The sequence below is a fragment of the Oryzias latipes genome, chromosome 17 (assembly GCF_002234675.1).
Source record: "Oryzias latipes chromosome 17, ASM223467v1".
NCBI lineage: Eukaryota > Metazoa > Chordata > Actinopteri > Beloniformes > Adrianichthyidae > Oryzias > Oryzias latipes.
Genome location: NC_019875.2, coordinates 8,674,479 through 8,685,955, shown reverse-complemented (window position 1 = coordinate 8,685,955; position 11,477 = coordinate 8,674,479).

Here is an 11,477-nt window from a genome sequence, read left to right as displayed (position 1 = left end):
GTGTCCAGGTGAGGTCCTGGCTGAGGTGGACCCCCAGATATCTGAAGCTGCTCACCCTCTCCACTTCCAGACCTCGGATAAGAAGCGGCTGATGAGGGTTCCTCTTCTCCTTCCTCATGTCCACTATCATCTCCTTTGTCTTGTCTGTGTTGAGGGTGAGGTTGTTGTCCTCACACCATGTCACCAGACTGGCCACCTCCCTCCTGTAGGCTGCTTCGTCCCCGCCAGTGATGCGTCCTATCACAGCGGTGTCGTCGGCGAACTTCAGGATGATGTTGTCCTTGTGAGAGGCCACACAGTCATGGGTGAACAGGGTGTAGAGGATTGGGCTGAGAACACAGCCCTGTGGTGTGCCAATGTTAGAGATGATGCTGGCTGAAGTCCTGTTCCCTATTCTGACAGACTGAGGCCTGCCAGTCAAAAAGTCCAGGAGCCAGTCACAGATGATGGGATGTATTGTATGTAATTGTCCAAGAGTATAATGGTCCCTCCGTGTGGGGGGTGGGCGTCTCAAAGCGGGTGTAGAATGCATTGAGCTCGTCGGGCAGGCTGTCTGCAGCACTGATGTTGCTGGTGCTGCTTCTGTAGTCCGTGATGTGCTGTAGGCCCCTCCACATGCGGCCAGAGTCAGCAGTAGAATAGAAGCCATCCAGCTTCTCTCTGTACTGCCTCTTTGCTGCTGTGATGGCCTTCCTCAGGCCGTACTTCGCAGCTTTGTACTCGGACTCATTGCCAGATGTAAATGCAGTGGAGCGAGCACGCAGCATGTGACGTACATGGCTGTTTATCCGCAGGGCTTCTGATTAGGAAACTTCCTGACTTGGATGGTGGGCACAATGTTCTCCACACAAGTGCTGATATATCCAGTCACGTAGTCAGCATAATCCTGTATGCTGATAACATGTTAAAGTTGTAATTTCTTTCGGAAAAAACAAAAATATTTACTTTTTGTGTCTCCAATGTTAAGATAAAATGTTCAAAACTTTTTTTTTTTTGCAGAGAAAAACTCTATGTTCTGTGTTAAACCTTGGATAATTGATTCAGCATCTAATTATGATACTGGTATATGCATTTTCAGGATCTACACCATATATTAGATGCAATCAGAAAAGCAGAACATGGGAATTATGCTGTGATCTAACTTTATTTACTCAAAAACATCTTATAAAGCTTTGGAGTTTATGAATTTTATCTACTGTACTTGCTGATATTATTATTCATTTTTTCTTGGACAGTAAAAAAGTCAGAAAGTTCAAAAAATTCGAATCAAAAGCAGGACGTGGCTAATGTCTGCATCAAACTTTTTAATAAGATCCGTGACAGTATTGTGAGTCTGCCTAGTTCAGATCTGTGAAACAGAGAGATTTTTCTGTCATTGTTAATCATAGAAACTGATAAAAACTTTTGTCACACGAAGACGTAAAAAATGCTAGAGCAAGGTACCTTTGTGAAGGACGCCCTCTTGTGGTCGAGTGCTTCAGTACAGCTTACATTTCAGTTAAACGTTTGTCAATTCGTGTTAGATAAATATTTAAGAACATTTGCAGAAAATAAAAATGGCTGGCTCTTGCTGCACAGAATGAAAGTTTATCTAAAGCTGAATACATTTATAGTATTTAGTAAAGAGTGGTTGCTTTGGAAAATTGGAAAATGTCCTTTGAAGTAGACCCTGAAATCATGACACACATTTTCCCGCCTTAGTGAAAAAATTAAGGTTTGTTACTTTGAACAATCACTGTTATGTACAGGTCTGAATCTGAACGTCTTCTTAGCCGATTTGGAGTTTTTTAAATCCTCCTTTTGTTGTTTCTGTTCTAGTTTATATCTAATTAGAATGAATCTCATCATCATCATTTATGGTAAATTGAATTGAATCTTGTTACGATAAAATTATAACGCATCCGCAGCTAATTTGATATCGCCATAAGATGATGTAAAAAAGTTTTCAAACTTGAATCTCTGCTAAAGCATGAAAGCACTGAGTTGCTGTTAACTGGTTGGGTAGACAGATTTAAGCAACATGATATTCAAGAGAAGTGACTGATCGCAGTAAATTCTGCAAACATACTTTTTTTTAAATCTCCTTTTAGGACAATTTTTAACCACAAGTGGGAGAAAAAAAACCTATAGTCATGTTTTCATGTCGCGTGGACCACGTGACTGAAGAAAACTGAGCACATAAAAACCTTTTCCAAACTGTTGAGTGTCATTTTATAATGCGATCAGATGGGTCCTCTCTTCTGGCTTTGACATTTAGCCTTTGTCTAACTTTCCAGTTCGTCTTGTCCTTTGATTCAAAGCTTGTTTTTCTTTACAAGAAAAGCTTTCACATCAGGAGATCCAGCAAAGCATAAAATTTCTCCTGTAAATGACTACTTATACATTTTTTTATAAGATGAAGTATTTGCGGTGCCTGTAAGGACTTTGTTGTGTCTGCTGAAAACACACTGTTTAGTTTAAAAGCCAATAAAACACTGTTCTTCATCTGGCGGATGAGACGGCAAATCATCATCTCTAAGACAGAGTCTAAAACAGTGTTTTTCAACCGTGGGAAATTACTCTCATTAACTGATCTAAAAACATTTATCATCTCCAGGATATCAACTCTTTGTTCATCCAAACAAACCCTGATAAAACACTGAGAAGTTAGGAATATGAAAGATCGTAAAATACTTTTTTCTTTGTGTTTATTTGAATCTATTAAAGACATTTTGATAAGAATGACGGTACCGCGATTTAGCCGCAGGTCCTGCTGTTTTTGGAAAAGTCCCGCCCCTTTTGACTATCTCCACCAATCATTTTTGGAGGCTTAATCACGCGGCATCAGTCTGACCAATCAGAAGGGGTTAAAGTCTTCACTTCCTTGTTCTGATTCTGCTCTTAAAGTCTCTCAGTTCCAACAAAAATACCAGCTAAAGCTCGTCTTTAGCGGTGTAGCTTTCCACAGAATCCGGTATCAGACCGTGGAACAAGTGAACAAAACAATGAAGCTCAGAGAAGAGAGTCTGTCTGAGTTCGGCGGCTATTGATGCATTGGGTTAAAGTGACAGCGTCTCAGCGCATAATGAGTCTTCGTTGTTAAACGTCTTGAAACCACAACGAACACACAAACAGTTTTTAAATCTTCTGGATGAAATCAGAGGTCAACAGTTCAAGGTTTGTGTTTCTTAACAGCCAAACATCCCAGAGTTTGGTCCAAGTTATCTTTCTAACTGAAACACTTTTCTAAGAACGTTGGATTATTTTATATGTTTAACTTAAGAAGAAGTAATAACATTTTAGAAACAGGATTAAGGTGAAGTGGCCAACAGACACAATTAAACTAAATTGAAACAATTTAATCATCTAAAAAGAAATAAAACATTTTTGTTAAAGTTTTCAAAGACTTCATCTTTAATTAAGATGAGAAAAATTAATAAAACTTCAACATGTTTCACTTTTTGTGTAGCTACAGAAAACAAATATGATTTTTTTGTGTAATATTCAAACATATTGTGATCATATTGTTAAAAATTACAGTTGCCTTTGCACCAACATTTGAAAAATAAATCTAAAAATTTAGAAAGCATATATTTGTTTTTTTGTGAGGTTACATAAAATTGCATGTCAGTAAACTGGAGGATAAAACATATACCAGGGTAAAATTTCAAATAATTTCATAAAAAATTATTGCTGAAAACTAACTTAACCTTTATTACATCTTTTAGGAAAAACATTTGCAGCTTCCAGCTTTTTCTGCCACAATTATCACAAAAATGCACGTGAGATTGCAGAGGGGCTGTAGATCAATACATACCATGAGTTTCTCCTTTTCAAATTTTGAATGCTTGTGTGCCGCAGGATTTTTGTCAAGGTTAAAGTGTGCCTTGCCTCAAAAAAGGTTGAAAAACACTGATCTTGTCAGGTTGGGGGGGCTGGTGAGCGTGAAGGAGCCAGAAAGCAGAGACGGAAGCACACGGTTGCAGGGCAGGGGGATTTAATCTTAACCAAAAGCGCTGCAGAGCAGGGAAACAAAAACTAAAACTCACTGTGGTAAAACATGAACATGAACATGGCAGAAGGGAGTCAGGGAAGAGACGGTGGAGACATTACATTAGGGACATTACATGAGACATTAATGGACCAGCACAAGAGGAAGGCAGAGACAAGACTTATATACAGACAAGACAGACATGACACAGGTGAACATGATCAGGGCAGATTGGGAACCAAGGAAGTAAAACTCAAGAACATGATTAAACAGGAAACCTTTTAAAATAAAACAGGAAATAGAACTCAAACATGGCAGAACAAGATAGAAAGCAAAAACCAATAAAAAGAAACCCAAACCATGACAGATCTAGAATTGGGGCAAAGAGGCTGTAAAGCTGGTTTGCGTCAAGCCAGATTTTCTCAAAAGGTCTACTGGAGAAATGTCACATGGGTTTGCCTCTAAATTTCTTTGCTTTAAGTTCATTCATTGTCTTCATGTCAACAGTCTAAGCCAGGGGTGCTCATTACGTTGATCGCCTTCGAGCGGTCGATCTTGAAGGACATGAGAGTAGATGCAAAGATAAATAACCAAAATAATAATCGTTGGTCTTGTTACACTTCAGTCACAGGGACACGGTGATTGGTCGAAATGGATCTTGGGTACGCGTGATGCATGACGTGATATTGCTCACAGCCATGTTTGTATTGCTAGGAGCCAAGAGCAAAGTCTGCTAGGTGAAGCAGCCAGCCTAATCTTATCATATTTTTCTGATTTTCATCGAGACAATAATAGATCGATCATTCTTGCTTTTATTTTTACCCCTATTGAATGTTCACAGAGACACGGAAGTAGCGGCAGAAAGCGGCTTTTGCAGCAAGATGGACGGAGAGCGTACCAGGATATGAATCTTATTACCAATGCTTTTGTGCTTTTTAAAATAAAAAAATCTGATCTCTAAACATCCACCGTGTCTTCAATGCCATGTAATGAGACACACAGACAGAAATGTGAAGGTATCTTCTGTAAATCTATGACATGAATAACAGCATAAATGATCGGCTAGTAGTTAGCATGTAATCTAGCCTTCGGATGTAAAGCGACTGCTAAAGAGTATGTTAATAAAAGACAAGTCCTGAATATTATTATTCCTATTCGACCCTAAACTACAATATCAGCTGGCTGTCTGTCTACCGGCCAGCCAGCTGCCCGAATGCCGGCATTACACGCAAAAGAGCTCCGCGGCGGAGCTAAGTCCGGTGAATCGTATAGCAAAGCAGCAAGCCTACGTATCATAAATGTTATGATATTTTTCTTATATTCATTGAGACAATAATAAATTGATAATTCTTGTTTTTCTTTTTCCTTTCTTGATCGAATGAATGTTCGGACGGAGAGCGATATCGTGTTAATGAATGACTTATGACGTGAATAATTATTGCGTTCGCACGAATAAATCATTTCGAGGAAACGAAATAGTATTTCAAGGTAACGGAATAATATCCTGTGGGAACGGAATATTATTTTATGCGAACAAGATATTAATTTGTGGGAACAAAATATTAATCTGTGGGAACTAGAAATTAATTTGTGGGAATGAGATATTAATCTGTGGGAACGAGATAGATTTTAATTCCTTAATGTCAGGACAAATGGGGCAATTACCATAACAATGGCGAGCAATTTACATCACCCAGTGAGGGTCCTTGGGCAAGACCCTTAACGCTACTGCCTACCTCACAACATGAGAGATAATAAACCACATGTCATGCCGGCTCAGACGTCGCCCGGCCAAACAAGGTCTGCGTCAGGTGCTGGGGGACCAGAGCACTCTGATGGAAAGTGGGCTACTGGAACAAGACGGAAATGGACTAGATGTGAGAACAAGGATCTGTTGGAGTGCTACTACTCAAGTAATCCCACCCAGAGGGGTTACATGCAGAGAATGTGGAATGAATGGATGCTTGAAACCAATTTGGTACCAGGCCACACAGAAAGAAGAAATAACTTGCATTGTTTCCGTTTTAGTTATTTCAGAATCTGAAAAATGTTTTAGTTTGAAAAATTGCCCAATTTTCTGTCACATCCGTCTATTCCGGGGTGCTCATTATGTCGATCGCGATCAACCGGTCGATCTTCAAGACATGAGGGTAGATCGCAGGCCAGCAAAGATAAATAAAAAAAAAAAAAAGTAATTTTAAAAAATCCACCAGACAATCAAAATCCTACCGAGAAGTACGGGACTTGATTGACATGCAGAATGGCCAATCGGACATCTTCTAATACATAGGTCACTGCACATGCGTGTTTAAATACACTGAGCGCAAATTCTGTCTGTCATCAGAAAGTCGCATTTCTGACAACGGCACGTCAAGTCCCTGGGAGAAGATCACTGCTATATATATATATATATATATATATATATATATATATTTACCATAACAATAACCATAACAATGGAAATGGGGCAATTACCATAACAAAGACGGGCGATTACATCACCCAGTGAGGGTCCTTGGGCAAGACCCTTAACGTTAATGCCTACCTCACAACATGAGAGACAATGAACCACATGTCATGCCGGCTCAGACGTCGCCCGGCCAAACAAGGTCTGCGTCAGGTGCTGAGGAACCAGAGCACCCTGATGGAAAGTGGGCTACTGGAACAAGACGGAAATGGACTAGATGTGAGAACAAGGTTCTGTTAGAATGCTACTACTCAAGTAATCCCACCCAGAGGGGTTATATGCAGAGAATGTGGAATGAATGGATGCTTCAAAACACACAATCAAGCTAACTGCCAAACAACTGGTAGCTCAGTGCTCTAACATCCACAAACGGCAACTCCTATCACAACTTGAAATTGAAGCGATACAATACAATGCCACGGGAGAGCCAGAAAAACAGGTCAGGGAGGAGATTATGCCACACTCCCACCCTGAGATTGGGTACACAGCCCCAACAACCACAATTACACTGAGCAAGGCAGCAACTGACCTGAAAGACAAGATCATGTCTACAATGAACACTAGGCAACCCCGACACCAACTACAACGGTTAAGTGACGTACCTGAAAGTCTACTGGAAACTGTGAATGAAGCATTGAGGGCAATTCCTACCACAACAACACAACACAGAAACCAATGAACTGGTTTACACTTCAGCAGCAGCGATCCTTGAGATGCTTGGCTACAAGAGCAACCATGGAAGAAAACAGTACCCACCATGGAAGCAACGGTTAGAGGCCAAAATCAAGGCAACTCGGAAGGATGTGAGTAGGCTGACAGAGGCTCAAAGAGGTACAATGAGAAAGCAAGTACCTAAGAGATACAGGCAGATGCCCATACCTGAAGCACTGGAAACTGCCAAACAAAGGCTCCTAGCCTTGAGCAGCCGCCTAAAGAGGTACACAAGAGACAATGAAGCCAGACGAATAAACAGGCTCTTCGCAACTCAACCTGCAAAAGTGTACGCTCAGTGGCAGGGTCAAAACATCCGAGCAGACCCACCAAGGCTAGAAACTGAACAGTACTGGAAAAGTATATGGGAGAAACAGACAGCACATAACAGCAATGCCCAGTGGCTGGTCTCTCTAAGAAAAGAACATAGCAACCTCCCTGAACAGAATCCAGTAACCATCACAGTGGCAGACATCCAAGAAAGAGTCTCAGGTATGAAGAACTGGACAGCACCGGGCCCTGACATGATACATGCCTACTGGCTAAAGAAGCTTACCGCACTCCACGAGCGCCTGGCAGCACAAATGAACCAGCTGCTAAGAGATGGGACTCACCCCGAATGGCTAACGGAAGGGGGTACGATCCTGATCCAGAAGGATCCCTCAAAGGGTGCAGTCCCATCCAACTACCGGCCAATAACCTGTCTGTCCACAACATGGAAGCTCATGTCAGGCATCATTGCAACCAAGATAAATAGGCACATGGATCAATTCATGAGTAACACACAGAAGGGCATTGGTAGAGACTCCAGAGGAGCCAAACACCAACTCCTGGACGACAGAACAGTCGCTCAAGACTGCAAGTCACGACACACCAACCTGTGCACAGCCTGGATTGATTACAAGAAGGCCTATGACTCGATGCCACACACATGGATCACTGAATGCTTGGAGCTGTACAACATCAACAGGACTCTAAGAGCCTTCATAGGAAACTCAATGAAGCTGTGGAAAACCACCCTTGAAGCCAATGGGAAGCCACTTGCACAAGTGTCCATCAAATGTGGGATATACCAAGGTGATGCTCTGTCCCCACTGCTGTTCTGCATAGGTCTCAACCCCCTCAGTCAAATAATCAACAAAACTGGCTATGGATACCGACTCAGAAATGGGGCCAACATCAGTCACCTCCTCTACATGGATGACATCAAGCTATATGCTAAGAGCGAGCGTGACATTGACTCCCTGATCCACACCACCAGGATCTACAGTACTGACATTGGGATGTCATTCGGGCTCGAGAAATGCAGCCGGATGGTGACAAAGAGAGGCAAGGTAGTCCACACAGGGGGGGTCTCACTCCCAGAAGGAACAATAGCAGACATCGAGGACAGTTACAAGTACCTTGGAATTCCACAGGCAAATGGCAACCTGGAGCAGGCAACAAGGAAAGCTGCAACAGCTAAATACCTCCAACGAGTAAGGCAAGTCCTGAGAAGCCAGCTCAATGGCAAAAATAAGACCCGGGCAATTAACAGCTACGCACTGCCAGTTATCAGATACCCTGCAGGAATAATAAGATGGCCAAAAGAAGAGATACAGACCACAGATGTTAAAACACGAAAGCTCCTCACCATGCATGGAGGGTTCCATCCCAAATCCAGCACCCTGAGACTGTATGCTAGCCGCAAAGAAGGAGGCCGAGGACTAGTGAGCGTAGAAGCCACTATCCAGGATGAAACATCCAAGATCCATGAGTACATCAAGCTCAAGGCCCCAACTGACAGTGTGCTCAGTGAATGTCTCAGGCAATGGAGAGCAGAGGATACAGTGCTGGTGGACAGATCCTCATGGGAGGACAAACCCCTGCATGGGATGTACCACCGGACCATAACTGAAGTGGCTGATATCAAGAAGTCCTACCAATGGCTAGAAAGGGCTGGCCTACAGGACAGCACCGAAGCGCTCATCCTGGCAGCCCAGGAACAAGCCCTGAGCACCAGAGCAATAGAGGCTCAGATCTACCACACCAGACAAGACCCAAGGTGTAGGCTGTGCAAAGAGGCCCCTGAAACAATCCAGCACATAACTGCAGGGTGTAAGATGCTGGCAGGGAAAGCATACATGGAGCGCCACAATCAAGTGGCTGGAATAATATACAAAGGGAAGGGAGAGGATGATGACACCTGTGCGATGTCAGTTGTTAAGCGTGTCAAAATAAAAGCACAGGGTTCGTCTTGTCACGTATTTGATCCTCCATCAATCTAGTATTGCTACAATAATCATCTGCCTATATTTGAAAGACCGGTCCGTGAAAGTTTATGTGAGGTCATACTGGTCCGCGGCATGAAAAAGGTTGGGGACCACTGTTATACCACACTCCCACTCTGAGCTTGGGTACTTAGCCCCAACAACTACAGATATGCTGAGCAAGGCAGCAAATGACCTGAAAGACAAGATCATGTCTAGAATGACCACTAGGCAATCCCGACACCAACTACAACGGTTGAGTAATGTACCGCCTGAAAGTCTTCTGGAAACTTTGAATGAAGCATTGAGGGCAATTCCTACCACAACAACACAACACAGAAACCAATGAACTGGTTTACACTTCAGCAGCAGCGATCCTTGAGATGCTTGGCTATAAGAGCAACCATGGAAGAAAACAATACCCACCATGGAAGCAACGGTTAGAGGCCAAAATTAAAGCAACTCGGAGGGATGTGAGTAAGCTGATAGAGGCTCAAAGAGGTACAATGAGAAACCAAGTACCTAAGAGATACAGCCAGATGCCCATACCTAAAGCACTGGAAACTGCCAAACAAAGGCTCCTAGCCTTGGGCAGCCGCCTAAAGAGGTACACAAGAGACAATGAAGCCAGACGGATAAACAGGCTCTTCCCAACTCAGCCTGCGAAAGTGTACGCTCAGTGGCAGGGTCAAAACAGCCGAGCAGACCCACCAAGGCTGGAAACTGAACAGTACTGGAAAAGCATATGGGAGAAAGAGGCAGCACATAACAGCAATGCCCAGTGGCTGGTCTCTCTGAGAAAAGAACATAGCAACCTCTCTGAACAGAATCCAGTATCCATCACAGTGGCAGACATCCAAGAAAGAGTCCCAGGTATGAAAAACTGGACAGCACCAGACCCTGACATGATACATGCCTACTGGCTAAAGAAACTCACCGCACTCCACGAGAGCCTGGCAGCACAAATGAACCAGCTGCTAAGAGATGGGATTCACCCGAATGGTTAACGGAAGGGCGAACGATCCTAATCCAGAAGGATCCCTCAAAGAGTGCAGTCCCATCCAACTACTGTCCACAACATGGAAGCTCCTGTCAGGCATCATTGCAACCAAGATAAATAGGCACATGGATCAATACATGAGCAACACACAGAAGGGCATTGGTAGAGACTCCAGAGGAGCCAAACACCAACTCCTGGTTGACAGAACAGTCGCTCAAGAGTGTAGGTCACAACACACCAACCTGTGCACAGCCTGGATTGATTACAAGAAGGCCTATGACTCAATGCCACACACGTGGATCACTGAATGCTTGGAGCTGTATAACATCAACAGAACTCTAAGAGCCTTCATAGGAAACTCAATGGAGCTGTCGAAAAAAACCCTTAACCCTTGTGCTATCTTAGATGACCCCACCCTTGCATTGATGTGTTGTCCCTACCATGACAAAGGTGGATAAAGGTGGAAAGATTTCATGTAATCCATGGACACCAGTGCAGATCACAAATCATTGAAGAAAAAAGGTTCAGCGCACTGTCTAGTGGGTCTAGATGACCCAACTCCCAATGTCAAAGTGCCTAGGATAGCACAAGGGTTACAAGAAAGAAGATAGAAAAGAAAATGAAAACGGTGTCAAAAAGGACCCTTCAGTTATAAACACGGCTAAACCGGAATGTCTGAGTCTAGATTTAAACCATAACACAGTAGAGGCCTGTCTCACAACCTCAGTGAGACTTTTCCAGCTTTTAGCTGCATAAGATTGAATTGCTGATTCCCCTTGTTTAGTCCTGACTCTGGGCACCTGTAGGAGGCTGGTCCCTGGGGTCCTCAGTTTCCAAGATGGTTCATATGGCACTAACATCTCACAGATATACATTGGTGCAAGGCCATGGAGAGACTTGTTAACAAGCAGAGGTGCTTTAAAGTCTACTGTATTATTTAAGCTACAGGAAGCCATTCTAGAGACCTGAGCACAGGACTGATGTGCTGGTACTTCCTGTTTCAAGTCAGGACTCAAACAGCAGCGTTCTGGATATACTGAAGCTGTTTTACAGCTCGTTTGGGAAGGCCAGGGAGCAGGC